The 24,821-nt window shown below is 37.2% G+C and overlaps 1 long non-coding RNA gene across 1 annotated transcript in view; it reads left to right on the plus strand.

Moving 5' to 3' along the window:
* Positions 1-18,384, plus strand: part of LOC129416073 (uncharacterized) — a 90,069-nt gene extending 71,685 nt beyond the window's left edge. The window contains exons 3-4 of the long non-coding RNA XR_012372147.1: positions 17,803-17,906; positions 18,037-18,384. This is a non-coding gene — a long non-coding RNA (uncharacterized lncRNA). The remainder of the gene's footprint in view (positions 1-17,802; positions 17,907-18,036) is intronic.
* The last annotated feature ends 6,437 nt before the right edge of the window (positions 18,385-24,821 follow it).

The following is a 24,821-nucleotide window of genomic DNA, read 5'->3' on the forward strand; positions in this document are numbered from 1 at the left end:
ATTAATCACAGAATCGTGAAATTCAGCATTCTGTTTAGGATTGTTTCTTTTATAGCAGTCTGGACCACAGATGCATATTTTACGTTTTACTTGTTCACAGTAGCGCATAAAAAGACCCACTCAAAAAGAAGCTTAAGATAATCGGTTTTCCTCATTTTGGAGTTATTCTGGATTTGCGCAATATCATGCTTCTTACTTGTTATGTGGACGGTGTAACAGCTCTTATACCTTTAAACAAGAGACACAACTAAACTAGAATGCTCCTATTATATTTAACAAGGCATTTTTATGGTGCAATATAGACAGCTTAGTTAAATTAATGGAAGCATTCACAAGAGTCCAGAAATTTTCATAGTTCTCAGCTTGTGTTTTTAACCTATAATATAATATGACATGCAGTTACCATGCAAAAAAAAAAAAATTCTTAAAACAATAAGCCCCAAGAAGCAGTGGGTTACCAGTGCATTTTATAACAGCTAAGAGGCGTTGTAAAAACCCCCTTAGCTGTTATAAAATGCACTGTAACCCCACTGCTTCACCGGGTTTATTGCGTTTATTAAAAGGTTACTTCATATGCATAGCAGGGTTTCACAAAATGAAACACAAATAAGTTGTAATTATATTGGTACAAATAATATTCTTCCGCCAAACAAAGTAGTTCCTCAGAATCAAGTGTGGCTGCAACAGAGCGCAGTTCACAACCAACACAGACACAGCAAAGACACAATGAAAATATGATTTAAAGACTGTGGTGTTTATTTTTATAAATCAACATTCATCTAAAATATACATTAGCATTTATATTGTGAAACTGTATAAGTGATGATCAAATATACTTGGAAGCATGCTGAACTCTTTCCCCGTCAGCGGGTTTTTTTTTAAGTTGCCACCCAGTTTTAGTTTAATGCCTTACAGAAAAATTTCTTCTTTAAATAAACATAAAACATCAAATGAAAGAACAGCCCATCCACTTTCCAACAACAACAAAAACATTTTCATCCTACCTATATTTGTTCTCTTATTTTATCACCTCTCAAATTTTCAGCTAATTCCATTTTTGTGAAGAACTTTTGTAAGAGATCAGATTCAGAGCCATCAAAACTTACACGTCATGCTAAATCCACCACAACCCTGTTGTGTCTAGTGAATGCGTCAGTGTTTAAGTTGTGTAAGATTGCCATCTAGTGGATAATAGCGGAAATATCAATATAAGACAAAAACAACCCAGAGAACGTTTTCTCTTTATTGACGAAATGACTCACAATGAACAATATTTATTGACATTTATCTGGATATCGGCATAATTGTGCAAAGGTAGAAAAATTAAAAAATGATTAAAGACTGTGGTGTTTATTTTCATAAATCAGTACGCAGCAACAGTGGCGCAGTGATACTTGTGATGCGGTCTGAACCGTGGGTTTACAGGGGTATTTTATCATGGCTTAGAACGCGTTTCAACCAATCAGAATGAAGAACCACAACGAGCCGTTTTATAATATAAATTGCTTTAATCCAGAATTGCAATGCTAAGAATAGTAAGGAAATAATTACAACTTTCTTCACTTATTATTACTTCCATAATTAAGTTAGTATTTAAAGTGTGACATTGATTTGGACCTTAAAACTCTTTAAACAGTAATTTCCAGATGAGTACTGGCCAATTTTTTGTTGTTGCAAATTACCTCCATATAACTAATCTGAAATCACAGCACTGCGCAGACATTAGAAAGTAGGGATGTATTATGCTATTATCTGTAATATTGAGCCGGGACACTGCTGGATAAAACTTCAGATGAGGGTACTGTCAGTTAATTTGGTCTTCATTTTAAATATTGAGTGGAGAAGCCTGAGCTTACACAGCATGACCTTTCAGTACACCCATTTTAATTTGTCCCCCATTCTGATCCGCTGGGACCCCGTCATCTTCCGCTCTACCTGAACTCATAAAGAACTTAATTGAATCCATCATTGGCTTAATTGCTTTAATGAAGTGCTTTATCTGAGTTCGGCCTATAATGGGTTTCAATGCAGCCGACAAGTTCGCGTGCGGGGTGGATATAAGTGTTGAGACGTAAGCTCTCTCTCTTATTAAGCGGATGATGAAGTCATTGTTGTTGGCTTATGTAAAAATCATATCAGACTTTCTTCCCTCCATGTTGCTGCTGGTGGCCTGGTGGCACTGAGTATCATACTGTGGAAACTGGCCTTCTTCGGGCAGCACGCTGTTATTAAAAATGCATCACTGCCATTTTGGGTGCCAGTTAGGTTATACATGCGAGGCTGAGCTGCTTATCACTAATGGATGCTTAGAAGATGGAAACTGTTTTAGATTCAACTTTCACCTATAGTAGTGTGTCTGATTTAAGATAAAAATGAATTAACTTTTAATTACAAAGGATAACATACAAGACAACAATTGGAGCACGCCTCTTTTCGGTTGTGTGTTGTTATTATAATTGTTTATCCAAGAAGTTTGACTTTATAATGACACTTTTTAAAGTTTTAAATGTACAGTTTATACAGACTATGCATTTGTAGCAGGTAAAAAAGTAATTTCTTGTACCACGGCTCAGGATATTGTATAATAATTAAATAGCTACTGTCTAGACATATTGTCTTTGAAATGCCAGTATCTTCAATGGCAAACTTCAGAACACCCACAGGTGTTTCTCTGGTAAAGATCGGGGTTATTTATTTATTCATTTCTTCACCTGCTATTTACTTTGAGTGAAATAGCATTTGTTACACAGATGTGACCAATATGGAAATTCAGCATCAATTAGAGTTGCAAGTGAGCGTGCCAAATTGACTGACAACACTGCTAAAGCAATTTGGAGGCCAACCGAATTCATCTATAGCCCTCAAAGGCAGTTTGCTTTGGCGGGTATTCATTCTGGGCCCAAGATAGATACTGACATTATTAGGTCTGCCTCTTGATTTCCAGCAGCTTGTGCTGGGTAGAATACATATTCAAATTTGGCTGCTACAGCTGAGCAATGTTGGCTAAAATAGATTGATAGCAGGTATAAATAAAATTTGTAGGTGGTTTATGCTTAAGACAAGTATATACAGACGTTCGCCATCTTACCTCGTACAGAAATCTCATGTTTAAGGGATAGTTTGGCCAAAAATGATATTAAACCATGATTTACTCAGTCCGAGATGCATATGTCCATCATTTTTCAGACAAACACATTTTCAGTTATTTTAGAAAATGTATTATGTCTTACAACTGCTAAACAGTAAAGTTACGGGGTCCAGCTCCTTTAATTCCAAAAAATTTGCATATATCTTTCCCCAAAGAAATCCAAACTGCTCCAGGGTGATAAACAAAGGTCTTCTGATGGTAATCCGTGCGGTGTTGTTGTAGAAATATCCATATTTAAACTTTATAAATGAAAATAACTAGCTTCCAGTAGCGCCACCATCTTAAACTCTTCTGTATTTAGGAGAGAGTATTAGCGTAGTTTACGCACTTTTCTTAGTGACATATGACAAATTCGGAGGGCGGGGCACATAGCAGCAGCAGAGAAACCTCCGTAAACTGCGTAGCTCTTGTCTTGAATGCAGACGCGACTAAGATGGCGGCATTGCCGGAAGCTAGTTATTTTCGTTTATAAAGTTTTAAATGTGAATATTTCTACAACAAAATGGCGCAGATTACCCTCAGAAGGCCTTTGTTTATCATCGCCGAGCCGTTAAGATTTATTTTGTGAAGGATGGATGCACATTTTTGGAGTTGAAGGACGTAAGTTAGACCCCGTAACTTTGCATTTGATTAACTGAAAGATCTCAAACATAAAATAACAGAAAATGTGTTTGTCTAAAAAATGATGGACATATGCATCTCGGATGACTTCGGGGTGAGTAAATCATGGGTTTAATATCATTTTGGCCGAACTATCCCTTTAAGCAGCATAGACACTACACACAAAGGGTTAATTTTACAATTTATGCAATGCTGTTAAGCATTTTACATTGATGTTTCTTGCTTTTTGTTTAATGCATGGACGTAGCAACCCTATTCACCCAAATGCCCTTGAAAAAAATTGTTAATACATTCATTTTATACAGTTATTCATGACCATACCTGAATGTAATTTGAAGATGAGGCACAATGAAAGAGAGAAACTGGAATCAGGATGCAACCAAATCCAGATTCAAACTCAAGCCAGAAATAAACCGGGTCAAACCATATCATTTCTGATCTATACTTTTCTTCTCAGATGCATGAATTTTTTTAATAACAATATAAATTGTACACTTGCGTTTAGCTTTAAAGCCATTTTGCTGCTTTCAGAGCCTCCCACATTCTGCAAATTTAGCATTAGAAGTACAGTATGACAGTCTCTCTGTGCAGTATCCCTTTGCTCTGAAGAGAAGTTTTGTGTCAAGGGTCTCTAGAGGTTCAGTAAGGGCTTGTCATTCCTCAGAAGATTGATAACATGCTTAATACAGCATTCTGCATCTCTGTCAGAGCTTCAGCATCTATCATCTCTCTGGCACTTTATCAGTTATATCAAATTAACCTGATGAATTTTCATGAACAGGGTGAGATTTTATGTTCACAAAATTGGGTTTGTCCTCATGACATATGTGACATAGCATGTCAAGACTACAAGAGCCTCACCTATTGGTTTAATAAACCAAGCGATCTAACAAAAATGTTTCATTATTATAACATTATCTGTAACGCAATCAGCATCGGGTACCTAAGTGTGCAGTGTTTAAATGAAGCAATATATGAAGAACATACTTTTCGCTCTCAGAAATGACTGCAGTGTCAGTATCTGTGATACGGAAGGCAGATAAATTGCTCTGGCTTCTTGCTGTTGTGCTTATGGGATGATGTGTGACAGCTCAGGGAAGATTTTTGTTCAGAAGTAATTGCTCTCAGTCTCTCTGTCGAGCTGTAGAAGATTCATATTCAAATAAATCATGCTGGGAGTTGCCGGCTCCTCCTCGGCACAGTGGGAAAGCGGAAGACGGAGGGAGGAGACTTTTAATATGCAATGCTTGTAGGATTTTGCGTGCAGTTGTTGTGTGACTTTCTTCTGGGTTTCTATGTGGTTTTGCTCGAGGCCGAATGCTAAATGTAACCTGTCATTTTTAGGTAGTGTGAATGACAAGCTTTCATCTTTTTTGACTGGCTGTAAGTGGTCAGCCTGCAGGGAAAACTCACTAACAAAGTAGACTCACAACTGAGGTAACAGTCCACTTAGTGCGCCCATGCCCACACACATACATGTATTACTGTACGTGACACATATGTACACATGCCTAAGATGATGTGTGTGTGGATTAATGGATCAGGCAATGCAGTGTGCCTGTTGGAAAATTGGATTGTTTGGAAAACACTTCTAGACATCTATACAACCCCAAGCTTATTATCTCCAATACGGGCACAGCTACATCTCTCTAAAACAAGACAATCCTTCTCCAAAACATAACCTTGACAGGCAAACACACATTCCCAGACACATATCCATGCCTTACGGAGCAACCAACATAGGATGGTGATGACACACACAGTCTGTTTCAATGAAAAAAGAAGGCTAATAGTCATGTTTAGGGGAACTTCCTCCACAGAGCCTTCTGTACCTAATGGTTGTACCTAATGGTTAGTGTCATGACAATTTACTGTAATATTTTCAGATTGTACTCTCATGTGAACACACTGTGTGCATTGCTGAAAGCCGTTGGGGATGGTTATGTGTCCATTTATTGTTGGCACTAGGGTTGTGCATGTACAGTATGTCATTTTTTTATTTCGATTAATCCATATGTCTGAAAAACAAGTACTTGATTAACTGGGGGCATAAGAGTCATGGTGAAAATGAAAATGTTTTTATTTAAAAGTGTCAAATAAAACTTAATTTTGAAGAAACTATGACAGAACTCTGAGCACATACTAGATTATTGATGAATTAAATGTTTTTAAGAGAAAACTCTAACAGTAATAGTTGCATGATGAAGTGAAATTTAAATAGTTAATAAACACAAACTTCAGTGTTTCTATATGACGCACGTTACATAATATTAGTCCTTTTATACAAAATAAATGTGTTACATAATGTGCACATATCTGCACAAAATTCAAAGCTTAAACTTTATGTACTGGACAGAAAGTTTAATTTGCGTTGTGGATGTGCACCATAACCATAACAGCGTGCTGTAAATCACATTCAGGCAAAGCACAAACTTTATATTATTAATCAGTTTTAAGGGGGCATGCACACCAACGGTTTTACGCCCTCGGCCGGTGCATGTTTTCAATTGTTTCCAATGGAAGCTCTGCGTTTAAAAAAAAAGCCAATAGCTAGCGGTTTTCTTCTGCGCTCAGCGCCGAGAGATGAAAAATATTCAGCTTTGGGTGAAAAGCTCCGCTCGTCGATGTCAGTTCTCGCACGGCCGTCCAATCACAGTGGAGAAGGGGCGGGACATTACCATAGCAACCAACCGGCTCACAGCTTAAGTATCAGAGCTACCACTGCAATCAGCTGAAAAAAGCTGACACTCAGCTGAAAAGCAGCTGGCATTCGATGTCTTTCGGGTGTTTTCAGCCGCGTTTAAAAGTTTTGGTGTGCACAACCTTAGTCTTTTGCTATCATTTTAGCGATTAACTGTCTTGTCATCCTCTTACCCGTTTTTAGTAAACATGTTATGTTTGTATGGCTCTCTGGTATCTCGACATTTGATGTTTAAATATCAGATGACATGAGAGTACTTGTGTTGGCACTGATATACAACGAGATATCCAAATGTTAAAAAATAAATAAACCCACACGATCATCGTTTTCGTGATCGATCGCCAATGCCACGTTCGAGTACTCGAGCAAATGATTAGTTGTTCCTAACCCTAGTTATCATAGATTTTTGGATAGGTTCAAATTGAGGGGCAACCATCCTATCTCTCTGAAGCCAATACGGAAGTGACTTTAACTGCAATTCATCGACTGTCCACATCGACGGTTCAATTCCCATAGACCCCCTTGTTAAAATGTCCAACTTTACAGTAGAAAATAATGTTAACAGCCTGGTAAAAAAAGTGTTCTCGGCCTATATAGCTAATTTTGCCCTTCATGACAACTGTGAGGGGCTGATTTTTTTTTGTAACTCATTAAATGTAATTAATTATATTAAGCCTTAAATTCTGCATAATAAAGGGCGTTGCCACTGCTGTCACTAGAGTCGAGGTAGACGCCGAACATCGCAGCATCACATTAATTGTACAGGAAATAATGCAGGAACAGTGTAGCAATTAAGAAACACAGACAAATTAAGAAGCAGTTAAGATGTTAAAAGTGACGAAGTGTTTTGTCAATCAAAATGATATTAAATGCAACATACTAATAAGTATAGTCATGTGATATGCTAAATTTGTGACAGTTTGGAGCAATAGCATTTTTTCAAGCCTGACCTTTAAAGAAATACTCTTGTCTTGAGAACACTGGTCAGCCTATTGTTAAAATCCTTTAACAACACATTCGCTATGTAGTGTATGTAGTTGACCTTTGCTTGTATGTGTGCCAATGTGGTTTTATTGTGTTTACTTGTTCACCCAAACGCTATAGCAAAAAATGATAATATAAAAATTTTAGTTAGGACCACAGGTTACACAAAAGTTCTGCTAATTTAACAGACACGTATTGCAGTTTTTAGCTCTGTGTTGTCTATGTGACTCTCGGTTGTTCTGTGTAGCTCTATAGTTTTGGAGAAAAGTTGTCTCGTTTCACTGTGTATTGCATCAGCTATATATGGTTGAAATGACAATAAATCTTTTTGAATCTTTTATGGGTACTGACTGAGATATACAGTACAAGGCCTTATGGCAACTCTCTCATGTGGCAGCTGTCCTTCATGTTATTGCTGTTTTCCCCAAATCAAGTAATGTAATACTCATGAAAATACAGCAGTAAATGTGATTACAAAGACACAAAAATGGGACCAAGTCATTGTTTTTGAAAGGTTTGAGTCCCAAGACAAGTCGAGTTGCAAGTCCTCAAGGTTAAACTTCAAGTTATAAATGTACAAAAGTAAATTTATATTTATTTGTGTCAGGCAGACAAAAGATGTTTATAACTTCCCAGTTTAATTTTATATGACTATTTTCACTTAGGGCACTGTTATACTACCTCAGTTATCTGTTTTAACATGTGGACCAGGTATTGAGCCCGGTCCAATATAATATTAGACTCATTGGTCCTATTTAGACGGCATCACCACCTCTAGAAGATAAACTGATATGCAGGTGTATTACGAAAGTCCTAACTTTAATATTTTCTGTTTGATAACTAGCAATTTTAGTTAGGATCCATTTCAGTTAAGCTATTGAAGAATTACAGTTCCTATGTGCAGTGTCTTACAGTGGCAGCTCGTGACTGCTCATCCAAGGGGCGCAAATTCAAAATAAGTGTTCGGAGTGTCATGTGTGTTGCTTGCATTTTCAAAATATGGGTTTGTTGCGTAATGTGAACCATGTGCATCACATGTTTTGTCAAAACTGCTGCACACGCGTCAAAACCGTTTATGATAAAGACGCTCACATTCACAAAATACAAGCAAGACACTCCCTTAACAGTAAACAAATTACGGATGAGATTATGCGAGTATCTGGCAAACACGAGCGTCTCTTTTATCATAAACCCTTTAGACGCATCTGCACCAGGGTAGGGTTGCACCAGTCGTTCGTAAGTTTTTACTTAAACTGGGACGTAAAGTCCAAACTAGAGGCTTAGTAACTACTAGCTAGTTTATAACTAACTCTTTACTTAATTCGGTTGCACCACTTGTTCTTAAGGCAGAACGTAGCTAGTAGGTCGTAAGCTCTCCATAAAGTAATGCGTTGTCGCATAGAATGACGTTTATTTTTCTTAACCCAATCACAAGCCTTATAATGGGCAAACAGGAAATAGTCTGAACAGTACGTAATTTCAAACTCATTCTTGTCTCGCCTAAACTGAAAAGTTAAAAAAGACGTTAAAGCATATGTTATCGAACTCAAAACATTACACTTTTAATTGAAAATATATATCCCACACATGGAAGAGAAAATAAACAGGAAGAAATTTTAAATCTTATTTTAATTGATGGATACACAGAAAATTAAACAGTTCTTGAAAACTCGTTGACGAATTTGTGGCTCTTCATAATTAATACGAGCTCATCGATGTTATATAATCTGGATGACATCTTATTCCAAATGTTATTCATCGACAGGGGCTTCCGTAAATATTTAGTTACAACGTATTGTTACGTTTAAACTAAGTTTAATGGTGCAACGCAAAAACATTTAGTAGTGCATAAGTTGTAACTTAGTGCCCATTTACGTCGTAACTAAGCTACGTTGTAACTTACGCACAGCTGGTGCAACCGCCCCCAGGCACTTATTTTGACAAGACACGTGATGCAGAATCTTTTGATGTGCAGAACACATATTTTGAAAAAATGAAACACACACCTGACGGGCTTCGAATCGAGCATCCTCGAAAAAAGAAGTCACCGACCGCCACTGGTATCTTATCTTAACCACAGATAGAAAAGGGGTAAAGAAGCATCCATACCTGACAAAAAAATCCCCAAAAGCTTTCTTGAGTTTAGAGTAAAAAGCAGGGGCAGTTGTAGGATTTTATTCTTAGCCCACAGAGAGTATACAAGAGACTATAGTCATAACTCATTGTAAATCAGGACCATGATTACTGTAGGGGATAATTGACGACAGGCCTAAATTATTCGGTATTAATGCACACCTGAGGTGGTAACACGGCCACGATCTTTATGCAGCCTAGCTTACAAGTCAAAACATCACGGAAAATACCTTCTATGGACTCCTACGTGTGTTGTTTTATGAAACACTGATTTAGAGTTTGTCACCTTTGTCTCCAGAGAATGTGCAGCACAGCCGCTGTGTTTCGCCATTCAAAAGAAGCTGCAGGCTGCTAGCTAAACACTTGCAAGGCATGTGCAGAATAACAGAAAATTCAAAAACTTGGCTCAACCTGCTTGTTACTCTTTATATTGGCATGAACTGCAAGATCTAAGATAAAAAGTTTACATAATTACACACACAGACTTTGTTTAGCGCAGCGTGGTAGACGCGATTTTGCCTCATTTGCGCGTCTAGTTCGCGTAAATGGTGTGAATTGAGTGTGCCGCTGCAAACGTGCGAGTTGAAAATGTTTAACTTTGGCCGAAAAACGTGCCGCATTAACCAATCAAGAGCTTGCTCTAGTAGTGACCGTGATTACAGGAAGCTAGCGGAGTCGCACAAGCCTACACTCTAAAAACAAACGGTGCTATATAGCACCAAAAGTGGTTCTTTGCTCGTAATCATAGAAGAACCGTTTTTAGTGCCATATAGCACCGGTGACGCACCAGTGAAGCACCTGTGTAGAACCATATAGTGCTATGTAGAACCAAATGTGGTGCTATAGTGGTGCTATATGGCCCCTATATGGTTCTACACAGGTGCTTCACCGGTGCTTCACCAGTGCTATATGGCACTAAAAACGGTTCTTCTATGGTTACGATTCAAATCAACAGTTTTGGTGCTATATAACACCGTTTGTTTTTTTAAAGTGTATGGAAGGCCCTCCCATGACGTGAATTTCCGTGTGAATATCTTGATGACTAGAATTTCACGTGTGAATGAAGCGAGTAAACTCAAAATGTTCAAGCGGCAAACCAGACGCGGTAGACGCGATTTTGACGCCTCAAACGCGTCGGGTGTGAACCCACGGTATGCCAAACAATGGGATATAAATGGACAATAGGTACGTTTACATGCAACCAAATAATCCGTTTGGCTCAATTGTATTGGAAAGCCTTCTTGTAATCACCTTGATCAATATGATTGGGGTCAATCGGATGCAAATTCCAATCGATTTGAAAGGGGTGGTGTAGTCCGATATGTGATCTGATCAGCAGGAGAAAAGTACACTTGTAAACACGTGAATCATAGTATTTTCTCAATCGAATGCAAAAATTTTGTTTTTTCTGCGGTTAAAGGGTTTCAATAAATTAGTTATTGGGATGCTTTAGGGCTAGTTTTGAATGTCCATGGGGATGGTTTTGATACGCGAAGCTGGCAACCCTAGCTGTGCGCTTGCGCAGACGTTTGGATCGGATTATATAGAATGCACATATAAACAAACATAATCAGATTGCAATGTTTTGGGTGCATGTAAACGGTATTGTTGTTACCTTTGATTAGATTAAATTCAGTCGGATTGACAAAATTTTGTGCATGTAAACATTACCAATGATAATGAACATAATTGATGACGGATGATGATGATTACACAACACAGTTCATGTGAAGCATAAACATGTATATCTATTTTTTTTTACTATAAATGGTTTGCTAGTATGTGTTTTTAAATATTTTAAACTGTAAGTATAGATTGATTGGTTGAAAACAGTGATATATAACAAGCATGTGCAAAGTGAGTCCGTTTCTGGCTCAGTTCCAGCAGCAGCGCAAGCACATCTCAAATGAGACCTGTGATCAGATGCTGTCAGACGCTCCAGAGAACAGACCAACATGATCACAGCCCTTATGTTTGATTTAAAGGTATAAAGACTTGCCAAGTCATGATGCTCAAGTCATAGTCAAGTCACGAGTCATTGTTGTCCAAGTAAAGTTGCAAGTCGCCTTTGACTCCACAACCCTGCAAAGACAAGTTTTTATTTTTTAACATAATCTCATTGCAATACTGTATGTTTTTTGTCTATTTACTAAAGAACAAACCGCAGGCTTCACACAGATGCAACCTAAAATAATCTTTGATATTTCTGAAACAACCGAGATGTAGTTTTCCGATGAATAATGCAACAAATACATCTCCTGTGAACAGTTATGAAAAAAATGTATGAGGCATCTCTCAGGATAAGTTGAAAAGCTTTTGTTTAAATCTCATTGTTTGGAAGTTAAATCTTCTCCATCTCAGCCCAAATGAATAGCAGTGTGATCAGTTCGGTGAGAGCCAGCTGTGGGTCTGCTCTCATTACTGTTCGTGTGCTATCTCATACAGACACGCAGAGAAGACCCCCACTTCCCTGTCCCCTACAGTGAGCGACATGATTTGGATCAGCGCATATTCAATTACTATGAAGATCTTTGATTTGCAATGTAATGCGCAAGGAAATTGCTTCTCCTTGGTTGCAAAAAGTAGAACCTTGGCTTTCTGAGACGGTTGCACGCAGATAAACACAACGTCGCATAGCATGCACGAACCCCGTATGCAATAGATTAAATCGAACCATGTGTACGTGACAGATGTGATTTGTTACCGCAGCAATTGAATATAAAGTATAAATACTAAGTAAAGAAAGGCTTTGTCATCTAGAAATTCCTCTGGGGCGCAAACCACGATAATAAGTCTCTGTCCCAGCCTGGGTGTCCATTATTGTTTACATTTCTCTTATGAAATTTAGCTCATCAGTGGGTACAAGTAAAGAGGTGCACCAGACAAAGAGACTTTCAGTATGAAAGGCAAAGCACGACAGAAACAGCGTGATTAAAAGTAACAGGGCTGAAACAAAAACCATGGGACTCAATGAAATACTCTGCTTGTTACCCACCATCCACTGTCACCTATGCATCACTGATACATGTGTATGCCACTGTTTCTCTGTTGTGAATATTACAGGCCATAACAGTTTTCTATTTTCTGTGAAAAGTGTCTTATAAAGCTGAAAATCATGATTTTCTGTTGGGAAATCTGTTGGAGTCATTTCTGTTACTGTCAACACTGTTGCTCTACCTTGATAGAGTTTGACAGTAACAGAATTGACTCAATGTAATGCAGTCTTGCACTGAAAGTGTTTTTTCTCTCTCTCTCTCTCTCTCTCTCTCTCTCTCTCTCTCTCTCTTTCTCTCTCCCCCCCTCTCTCCCCCTCACACACACACTACATACATGACTGTCAACACTGTTACCAAATATACATTCAATTATTTAATCACCCTACTGGGCCAATGAGTTAAATCAAGTCTTTTAGTCAATAAGGTAGGCAAGAAGGACCAGATTGAGAACCACTGGTCTGTGCTGCATTGATTGCACTTTTTCAGTAAATATGTACAACCCACTGTTGATTTGTTAGTTGTTTGATAAAGCAAATGAGGCAGTTTGCTTGGAGATCCTCAGCGTTAACAGTCAAGCGTGCCAGACTGATGCATATTTGATTATGCATTCATGTAATTTGAATTTTGATGATGGTGTTTTCAAATTATTTTTCTTTGTCGGGAAGGACTGAGTTATTGCATATCGTTCTTTACAGATATGGGGCCAAAGCATGTCACAGGTTGGATTGAAACCCGTAACGTGAGCCATTTGCCGTGCCATGGCTTCAACTTTCGTATACTTATTTGTGCATGAATATATGCAAACAAAATTTCTTGTCAGTGTTCTTGGCAGCCGTTATTCCTTATTGAAAATGTGTTAGCGAACTACATAACTATTGTATAATTTGGCTCGGATGCTTTAGATATTCAATGCTTTGGTATATGCCAAAGCTGTGAGAGGTAGGTCTAAGCTTGCATTTTGCCCTTAGTTAGGTTTTTGTCTTTATTAGAAAAGGTTTGCATGAGGTTGTGGCTATGGAGATCTAGGTTTTGTGCTATGAACGGTGATGGAATACCATGTCTTTGCGTAACCATGACAAGAAGTACCAGGTTAACATAAAGCTTTCTTCATGGCTGTGCATTAGGACATTGACCTCACACCAAGATGAAAAATGGTTTCCTGGAAGCTACAGATACATCTTCACATGCATTTATCTGTAAACATACACACACGACCCACCCACATGTATATTTTTAGTTAATCAATACGATTTTTTTTTCACCTGGGGCCTGAAAGAATGGGATTAGTGACATTATAATGGCTTCCTCATCAATGCAATGAATACATGTAGTATATTCCTGTTGGTCATGACCCCATATCTCACTGGTAATGTGTGGAGGGATGCCAATGAATGCTTTGTCTTTGAATGACTCGTTGGGAGACAACAGATAGCTCCAGAGCTTGTGTTTCAGAAAGGTTTACACTTTCATCTTCTCAACACATCCAACATTTGTTTTGAATGAGAGAAAAATATGTAGTGTAAGTTACCCTTTGCATGCGTTACTAGGAAACATCTACTAATCTTACATTTTAATGTATTGGCATATTTACCTATGTAAAGGTGCATGAACGATTTTCATCCATATTTATTTATGTAAAGGTGCATTACATCCATAATGCATGAGAGTAATTTTTATGTAAAGGTTAATGGATATCTTTACATACATTACATATTAATAATATTTACTGTGTAAACCCATCGGTGCACTTATACTGCTTATTAATCTACTTTCATATTAATGTTGCACACAGAGTTTTACTTTCAGAATGTGTTAATTATTTAAAGGTGAGTTAACAAATCTATGTATCTGATATATTTGCAGTTTCAGTTGTGATCTTAATGAAATTATGTGTTATTTCATAAAATCACGAAGTGTTTTTTTTTAAGGCATAGCTAGAGTTAAAGGACAGATGTAAGTGGATGGGTAATCATGTTTTTATATCTAAACTGGTTTTGGTGGACTCGCATCTAAAAATAGGTCATGCGTGTATTTTGAGTAGGAAATGAATATGAAAATGCATTAGGGTTTTTAACTCATGCATTACTGGTAAAGCTTTGACTGTTGGTACTTTTCTGAGCTAACTGCTTCTAGCCTTTTCTGTGTATAGACATCTTTTTGTAATCAAAATTGACTTGGCTGTTGTGAAGGTGGCCAAGACCCTAAACAGTCCTTCCAGAAAAACGTGGAGTTTTTTTGTGATTGTTGCATGCAAAAATCCTTGATTTTGCGGCACGTTTTCTTAAAAAATGCGATGGAATATGCGGGATATTTATGCAATTTATGCGATGGAATTGCGGGAATTTGCGAAAATTGCGGAACTTGGAAAAACTGCGGAACTTGCAAAAGCTGCAATGATGTTCACATCACATAATCATGTCACTTCATAACGTTCCCATGGCAATAGAGGGCACGGCTGCGCTTTTGGGAAGTAAATGCAACATTTTTCAACTTTCTGCTAATATATATGTGACTTTTTGCTACGAAAATGCGGAGATTATGAAATCATGCAAGCCCGCATATTTTGTGCGTGGAAATATGTAATTAATGCAGCGAAAGTGTGTCGTATTTGGAAAAAATGCAGCCCCGCATAAATATGCGGACTTTGGCTGATTATGCAATATATCGCCCGATCGCGTGTTTCTGGAGGGACTGCCTAAAGCTGATTTAGGTTTGGGAACAGCTGGACAGATAGGAACAATGATCAATAACATCCTCGGGTTCAGCTACATATTGCTGGTAATAATATCACTGAGGAAGTTAATAGTTACGACTCATTCATGTGGTCTAGTTGGTTTTCAAGAAATTAATATTTAATGCCCTGGGTATACAATGTCATCCTGCACGTTTCATGCATGCTTGGTTACAGTAAATAATCCTTGCGCTTGACCTCAGAGTTGACCTTAACCCTCAGAGTCATCCAATTAAAAATTAATTGGTGATTGTCATTTTTTTGTCATTGACTTTATTGATAACTTAATTTGCTAGCAGAGCATTGCATACATAACTAACTTCAACTTTAATAATATTGATTACCCTGCGGATGAGCTGATTAAATCATCTGTGATCTTAATATCATTAGATTTTATATGTTGGGACAGTGTAACCATTTCCAATGTCATGGGATCTCTCTCTCTCTCATTTTATCAGTGGCTCTTAGCTGTTGGGTCAGAACACATGGTTCTAAAACGGAAAAGAAATGTGATAATAGGAAATAATAAAGTGCAACTAACCATATAATTGTTTATAGGTAGAATTGCAAAATAAATGACATTTAAGCCTTTGGCAAATGCTTTTATCCAAAGCAACTTACAGTGCATTCATGCTATAAATTTTCTTATCAGTATGTGTGTTCCCTGGGAATCACACTCCAAACTTTTGTGCAACTAACACAATGCTCTAAAGGAGCAAAAAGTTACACTTTTTATCAGTATGTGTTTCCAGGGAATGTAGTGCTTTACCAATTGAGCTACAGGAACATACAAATATACTAATCAAAGAGAAGAAAACTTTAAATTTATCACAAAGTCAAAGATGTGTCCCTATTTTTAAGTGTGTAAAAAGTGTAATTGTCACAGCCATCACCAGTCATGTTTAGTAACTTGAAGTCAGTGCTTTTAGGATAAAATCTGTTCTCATACTTGAGGAATTTTGACTAAAACAAAATTCTCTGTAGTCATCAATATTTCTTGTCCACTTTCCTGGAATAAAAAGAGCACGTTTTAAAGCTAGGGTGAGCGGTTTTATGAAGACTAGAAATAGCATGCCAACATTAAAAATGGAAGATATCCCACCCTCCATTTAGAGCTCCAAAGCCACGCCTCCTTAAAACCACATGAACAGTCAGAGATGCCTGAACGGTCAGGCGGATGACATCAAAGTACCGCAAGAGCGATGCAAAAGACTCTGTTGTATGATTTCTCGAATTGATCTCGCAATTCATTCATATAATTCATCTGCAGTACTTACGTTGTCGCTACTGTCTGCAAAGCCTTGAGAGATGCTATTGGTGAAACGTTTAACGTTTCTAAATGACCTTATTCACTGGTGAGACAACATAACAGTACGAAGCGCACAACATTATAATAATAATGAGTGTAAACAACACTCGCTCTGTGATTCTAGCAATGTAATTATAACTCTGTATAGCTTAATGGGACCAGATGAAGATGTGTGATGTCTGTGGGAGCAGGGTGTGTGCAAATACATCGTTTGTCAGGACATCCAACCAAAAGCAATGATTGGATGAACAATAATGGTCCTGAGACTTTTAAAGAAGATATATTTATATATATTTTTATATTTTATATTTTTTAATTTTGATTATAGGTTGCTATGAGGATGCGAAGAGGTTTTCAACTAAAAACATGTCTGTCCTAGCTTAAAACGCACATGTCTGCTAAAAATCTGGGTTCCTATGGGTCCTTGAAATCCTTGAAAGTTTGTGAATCTGGGGGAAAAAATTCAAGGCCCTGGGAAGTTTTTGAAAATATACATACGTAGATAGAGGTCATTGAAAGTGCTTGAATCTATTTTATGCAAGAAGTTTTCTGGAAAAAAATCCATATTCATAAAAAATCAGTTCGCTTTAAATGGTTATATCTTCTGTATGCGAATGTTGATTGATTCCAAAATGCTTTTTGCATAGTTGTGTTTGACACATGAAAATGTTATGTATGTAACTGTTGTTCCCTGAGAAGGGAACGAGACGCTACGTCTCCATTGCCATACTTCCTGCGTCCCTGTAAGCCGTCTTTGGCAATATATTTTAAATAGCGATATACTTCCTGGCTCCTGTTTCACCCTATCTTTGTCATTAAGCCTCACCATTGGTTGAATTTGATATACACATTCAGACGCACTTTCCCTTGGAGGTGTCCCCAAAGTGTCACCGCAGTGACGCAGCACGAGTTCCCTCGAAAGGGAACTGTAACACTGTATCTTTAAAAGTAACACAATGTAACCTTGCTCTTACTTGAAATGTGTCCCCACTTTTAGTCCTTGAATTTGAGGGTATTGGACCTGGAAAGTCCTTGAAAGGTCCTTGAATATGAAGTTAACTAAGGTGTGGGAACCCTGAAAATGGATTTTGCAGATGTTTAAGAATGCTAGCATATCAAACTTAGATTTCTTGGGTTTTTTGATTTATGTGGTTTTATTCTTTCCTGTTTTATATCCAGATTCAGTGTTAGTCTAAAGGCAAGGTCATGGCTCGGTGACAACCACCATTCCTCATGTGGGCATTTATAGTAAAGGCTTGGCTTCAGCTCATTTACCTGGCAAGGTACACAAATCTGAACATGGTCTGAAGACTTAATGACTTTAGATACAGTATATACGCTAGAGTAACACTGGCTCAGTGCCCTCACAGTGCGAGCTGTTTCAGCTGATGCTCTGTCTGCTTTTCTTATCAGATTTGCCCAGTTAATCAATTCCCACAACAAAAATACTCTTCAAGCAGGAAATGAGTAATAGTGCGGAACGATCCTTTCGCTGTGATGTAAACATGAACCTTTCAGCACTCCCCTGGGACAACAAGTGACCTTGAGAGTCCGCCATTGAGAGTTGGGTAAAGGGAGATGAAAGGGGAGAGAGAGAGAGCAGTTGCTTACCAGCAGTGTGGACTGAAGCCTATTCTACTGACATTTGTGTTTTATTGCAACCATAAAAAAATTAAAGAAAAAAGGCTGAAAATGGGAGTTTTGTTCTTTGTGTCAGAGAGTACAACATTGACCCTGTTTATACCTGCCACTGATATTCATTTTAGAATAGCACTAAATAAAGATGCAGAATGTGTTGTGCTTTGATCATTCAGACCAAAGCTTTTAATTAAGGGCACCTACTCACCTGTCAATCATCGGTGCTTACACAACAGTTAAAACTTTGCATTAACGTGTGGTTGATGCAAAAACAATCTTGTCATATATGGTGAGGCCACTGATCTATTTAGTATTAGTGACAAATGTGCTCATTCTGATATCTAAATAATTAATCAAGCTTTGTACAGCATGATGCATATAATAATTAAGTGGTTTTGTAATCGTTATATTTACAAGTTACCTAAACTTAATCAGAGAAATAACGCTGACGTGTAGCTTAATGTCAATTTTTTTATTTATACGATGCCCATCTCCAAGGGGGGCCATTAGGGGGCAGTGCCCCCCCAGATGACACAGCATGCCCCCTAATCTTATGGTCAAACAAATTATTTAAGATAAAAAATATGCAAACTTGGTCACCTTCATTAGTTTAAGCTCTCACTCGCTGCCTATACATGCCCTCTGCAGTAGTATTTAACCACAGAAAAGGTAATACTGATCTTTGCAACGGTAAGTTAAATAAACGATCTTTAAAATTTAAATCAGACAATTGAACGCATTATTACATTAAACTTCATAATATAAAACATAATTATATAAAACAAAATCATATTTATAGTAAAACATACCCAAAATAGCCCCTGTAATCCTTTCTCAGACTCATCTCATTATTCAAATACAACAGCCAATGGCAAGTCTCCAGCAGCTCCAGTTATTTCTTCGGCGCAACTTATTGTAAGGCAAGCAGTGTAGAAATCTATTAATTTTTGGCGGTTCTGTGGGCCATCATCAGCTCATTCAGCTTATGTCTGAGAAAAACTTGCGCAAAAATCAACATGAGAAGAAATATTTAGTTGCTGCGATTATTTTAAGGTGAGTAGGCCTATACACTTTTAGCTACAGATCACGTTTGTTTTATTGCTAATGTTACCCGGTATGTTATTGTTGCGCTTTTGGTGGAACTGAAGACTCGTTACATTGTGTAGGAGTAAGGTAACTTGTGTTTTGTTGTCCTTGACCTTGACTGGACTTGTGGTTTATTTCAAATGAGTTTGTTTAGTCTGTGGTCGTTGTTTTAATCGAAGGCTGCGGCCTCCAAAGGTCACATTTGTAGGCTGCATACGTCAATATTGTCAAATTTTAGAAAATTAACAATTATAAAGTTGACTACTATTCTTAGTTAATCGTAAAATTTAGTAATATGCTTATGATTTGCGAATGTAACTTTAATGCTCAGTTAACTCTTTCCCCGCCATTGACGAGATAACTCGTCAGTTAATAGAAAACGCTTCCCTGCCAATGACGAGAATTTCCGGCTTTCCGCAATACCGCTATTATCCGCACTTCCGCAACTTATACAACCCAGATGTAGCGCCTCACGTGAAAGAAAAAGAACTCCTCGTATGTTTTAAAGATCGCTCTGCATCTGCTCTCTAGTCCTTCACAAAAATGGAAATATCTCAGCTTTTTGCTCAAAATTGGGTGTTTTTGAAGAAACCTACCCATATTTGATAGTTGATAAAAAGAAAGCAGAGGGTCTGTTCTTTCATTTGATATATTTTTTGTTTATATATTTAAAGAACATTTTCTGGAAGGCATTTAACTTTTGTGAAAATCATGAAAAATGCTTGCGCTGGAGGGGAAAGAGTTAACTTAAATAAACCAGGCTTGTTTACGTATGCAGCTAGTTTCTCACTACATGAAGTGTGCCCCCCCCATGAAAACAAAATGCCCCCCGTTCTGTATGTTCTGGCGACGTCCCTGATTAATACTCGTGTCATTAACAGAATGCAGCAAACACACTCACCTTAAAGTTTTATAAATCCTTTATCCTGCCCAATTAAAACATAAACATTGCAAATAACACCAGAAGTAACAATTGATTTACTTGCACATATCCTAAAAATGAATCTTGTGCGACTGATACGCTGTAAAGCGGGTGAATTTAAAACATGATTTTGAATGGAAGTCAATGACACCCTCTGCCGGTTGGGCATACCAAGATGGCGGCTCGAACTCTGCGCTGGCTTCACCTCACGCTGTTACGTTAAACGTTCTATGCGCAATCCAGTCATTTATATAGATCAGTGGGTGTAGGCAGATAAAAGCATTTTCTAAATGATTAAATCTAATAAATAAAGTAGATCACATAAGTGTAAAGCCCAGAGTATACCGGTACTTAGTTTTTATGTGCACGTGAACATACGAGCACGGCCAAATACATAGTATTGCAAATACGTCTACGCAGACTTTCAATGCATGCACATTGCAACAAATTGAAATGCATCTCCAGGGCTATATACTAGTGTACATTCTCCTGTATGCACATGGTTTACAAAAATCCCTTTTTGACTGCCGTTTGAGCTTTCATTGTTTGATTTCCCTGATGTAAGTATGTAATAAATTGCCATGTTTACATGATGTTCCCCAGATGATCATCACTTAAAACTTAAAAGATTAACAACTCTCTCCTTTCCCTCATTTCAATCTGTATATACAATATAATCATACAATGCTAAATTCACCATATTGTGCTCACTGTAGATGGGGTCCATTGGTTTAGCATTGGTCAGCATTATCCCTCTGTTGGAGCAAGCACAGTATATAGCCCTGAGCGGCAGTTTGTAACAATAACAACTTCAAATCTTTGTCGAAGCAACATTCTGTGGAACATTGACCTCACAGTGAATGAGGATTTCCTGCTGATGGTCTGTCCGATTTTCTTATCAAAAAATAGACCACGGGCAGCAAAAGGAGTGATACTGTAGTGTAGAATGATGCCACGGGGCTGATGTAACCCTGAACCTCGTAATGTTACCCTAGAGCAGTGCTGACCTTGAGTCCTTAAATAAATAGATGCTTCAGCCACTGGCTGCGTCTGTTGTTTGCACATTTTGGCTTAGTTAGTATAACTGTGTTTACCCTGTTGTAAGCGTTTACCCTTACTAACATGTATCACATTATAAGCCCCTTGAGATAAAAGGAAAATAATGAGAATGAAAATAGACTTGTTTTAGAGTGTTATCTGTACTTTATCAGTAAACGCACACAACCACACAGTCTATTCTAACAAAAAGCAAATAATACCGTACGAAATCAATGATGACCGCCAAGTGCTTTTCTAGGTATTGTGTTGTAATCCTGCTATTGGTGTGTTATCATCTGATGGGAGAGATAGACAGGGCGTTAAGCACAGCTCAGACATCTTAATATCTAAAATACTCCAATCTTTCAATCGCTGTTTAGTACAATTTTCATTGTGTCCCTCCCTGCTATTCCTCCATTTTCTATGGTTGTGTATGAATCACAATTGACTTTACCTACACGGTAAACTATTTTATTTTTTATCTCTTTATATCTATTTAATTTGCTGTGCTGAGCCAGCTCCAGGCAGGGTCATTGTACCACATTAAATGTAAGCACAGCGCCAAACAGATGCAACTTCTTGTCAACAGGGAACTGCCTTTCCCTACATCTTTACTGATAAGAATGAGTGAACCGTCTAGAGAGGTACCTTCAGTTGAACAGCAGTATCTGTCCTGCCAAACAAACAAACTAACATACACACAACAGTATACCTGAACAACCACCGCTTACTTTTTATGGATTCAAGAAAGTGGCGGCATTTCACAAAAAATAAAAAAATGGGGTATGGTGTAATTTCCTCTGGCCAAACAATATACAAGGATATTTTCAAATAACAAAACCCAATGTACAACTGGCAATCAGGACTACAGATGAAAATTAGCCATTGGCTAAATCTGGCATGTTACAGGTGTACTGTTGTTAATATGCACTGTCCTGGTAAATAAATAAACAATAAACAAACAATAAAACCGCAATATTTATAAATAAAATGTGTACATACTCCACTAGCGTGTACAAAATTCACCATACCGAAATAATGCATGGACATGCACAACACTATGTAAGCACTACAGTGTTTAATGTTCTTTTCAAGGCTGTAATTGTTAGCTAGTGCTACTCATATCTACTAACTAGATCAATCTAATATGAACAAAAAATATTTCGCCATTTTTACTGTGACAATCTGTCCACAGCCAGATGTTGTCATGAGAATAAAAAGAGTTTTAAATGGTTTGATAACACTTCATTTAACCAATTAAGAAATACAGACTTAAATCTTAAATTACATTTTCAGTAAACAGGGCTAAATAGGAAAGCAAGTATTTTCCTTTGTTGCCGTGCAGTTTTTATTGCTTAAGTGTACAGCAAGTGGACATATTTAAAAAGAAGCTACCAATGTAGCAAGTAGCATTGGTACCAATGTAGCATTGGTACCAAGGTGTTACCAATGGAACTGTAAAAACATTTTCATTTATCCATAATTTAAAATGATAAATTATATTACTTCTGGGATAATGTATACATCTAGCTCGAGTAGGGCTGCAACAAACGTTTATTTTGTTAATTGACCAATCTATCGATTATTAGAATGATTAATCGACTAATCGTTGATTATTTAAATGACTAATCAGTACGTTTTGAACGACTATTCAGCTTTTTCAATTAGTTAAAACATTAAGTTATACATGTTCTAACTAATAAATAAAGAAAATCACGTCAGCGTTTGAAATAGTTGTTTTAATATACTTTGAGCAGGTCATTCTCTTAAAGGAATATTCCATTTTCTTAAGAGAAAAATCCAGATAATTTACTCACCACCATGTCATCCAAAATGTTGATGTCTTTCTTTGTTCAGTCGAGAAGAAATTATGTTTTTTGAGGAAAACATTGCAGGATTTTTCTCATTTTAATGGACTTTAATAGACACCAATAATTAATACTTAACTCAACACCTTAACAGTTTTATTCAGCGGATTTTCAAAGGACTATAAACGATCCCAAACGAAGCATAAGGGTCTTATCTAGCAAAACGATTTTTTGACAATAAAAATAACAAATATATACAATTTTAAACCACAATTTCTCTTCTAGATCCGGCCCTGAAAGCGTCAGCGTGACCTCATGCAATACGTCATGACGTCAAGAGGTCAGAGAGGACGAATGCAAAACTCCTCCCCAGTGTTTACAAGTGTGTTGAAAGAGGACCGTTCCGACGTTGTTGTATGTGGAATGATACTAATTAATGTCTTTGTCAGTTTATTGTTAAAAATTGTCCGCAAATGTGCGTTTTATATATGTAATGTGACCTCCCTACGTCACTACGCGTTTACATTAGGTTGCGCTGGACCGACCTAGACGAAAAGTTGTGGTTTAAAAGTGCATATTTTTATTTTTCTTGTGAAAAATGACAATCGTTTCGCTAGATAAGACCCTTATGCCTCGTTTGGGATCGTTTATAGTCCTTTGAAACTCGGTTGGAAAAAACTGTTAAGTGTTAAATTAAGTATTAATTGTTGGTGTCTGTTAAAGTCCATTAAAATGAGAAAAATCCTGGAATGTTTTCCTCAAAAAACATAATTTCTTCTCGACTGAACAAAGAAAGACATCAACATTTTGGATGACATATAAGATCTAAAAGTGTTACTATAATAACACTGTTTATTATTACTATCCAAAACTCGATCAGGCTTTATTCTATGGAAAATAAATCATCAGATTACTGTAATTATATTGGTAACACTTTATAATAAGGGTCCATGAACCCTAATGAACCGATCTAAATGAATTCTTACTTCAATATGAAGTAATGCTGCATTATGACATGTACTTATCATAAACTAATAAAGAGTCATCATTAACTATAACATGACTCAACACATGAACTCATTGTTTATTAATACATTAACTAACAACTAAAAGATGTTTCATGTTGTACTTAATGATGACTCTTTATTAGTTAATGATTAGTAACTTGCATGTATTAACTCAGCATTAGTTCAGGCTGAAGTAAAAATAAGTTTATTATGATTCATGAAGCCTTATTATAAAGTGTTACCATTATATTATGACTATTAATATTATTACTATTAGTAGTACTGCATTCTCATTTATCTAATAGAGATTTACCGCTAGTTAACGTAAGTTAGCTCCAGCTTGAGAACACTTAAGTTACGTCTTACTGGCTCCTCTTGAGCCAGGATATTTCCTCTTTAAATGTTGTGCTCCCTTGAAAGGCAAGTTCTGTCTTTTATGTAATAAACAAGACAGCATTCTTGATTTGAAGTTTTATGAAATGTTCGTTCACGACATTGCAGGCCCTTACAATAGGTTAAGTAAAACCAAACGACCAATCGACAACAAAGATATTTGTCGACAAATTTTTATTGACGACATTGTCGACTAATTGTTTCAGCCCTAAGCTCGAGGATGGGTTAGGGGCCAGTCACACCAAAAGCGTTTATGGCAGTTGCAGGCGCCTTTTTTGAATGATATTCTATGGGCAGGGCGCGTTT

This window comes from Misgurnus anguillicaudatus, chromosome 11 (genome assembly GCF_027580225.2).
Source record: "Misgurnus anguillicaudatus chromosome 11, ASM2758022v2, whole genome shotgun sequence".
In the NCBI taxonomy this organism is placed as follows: Eukaryota; Metazoa; Chordata; class Actinopteri; order Cypriniformes; family Cobitidae; genus Misgurnus; species Misgurnus anguillicaudatus.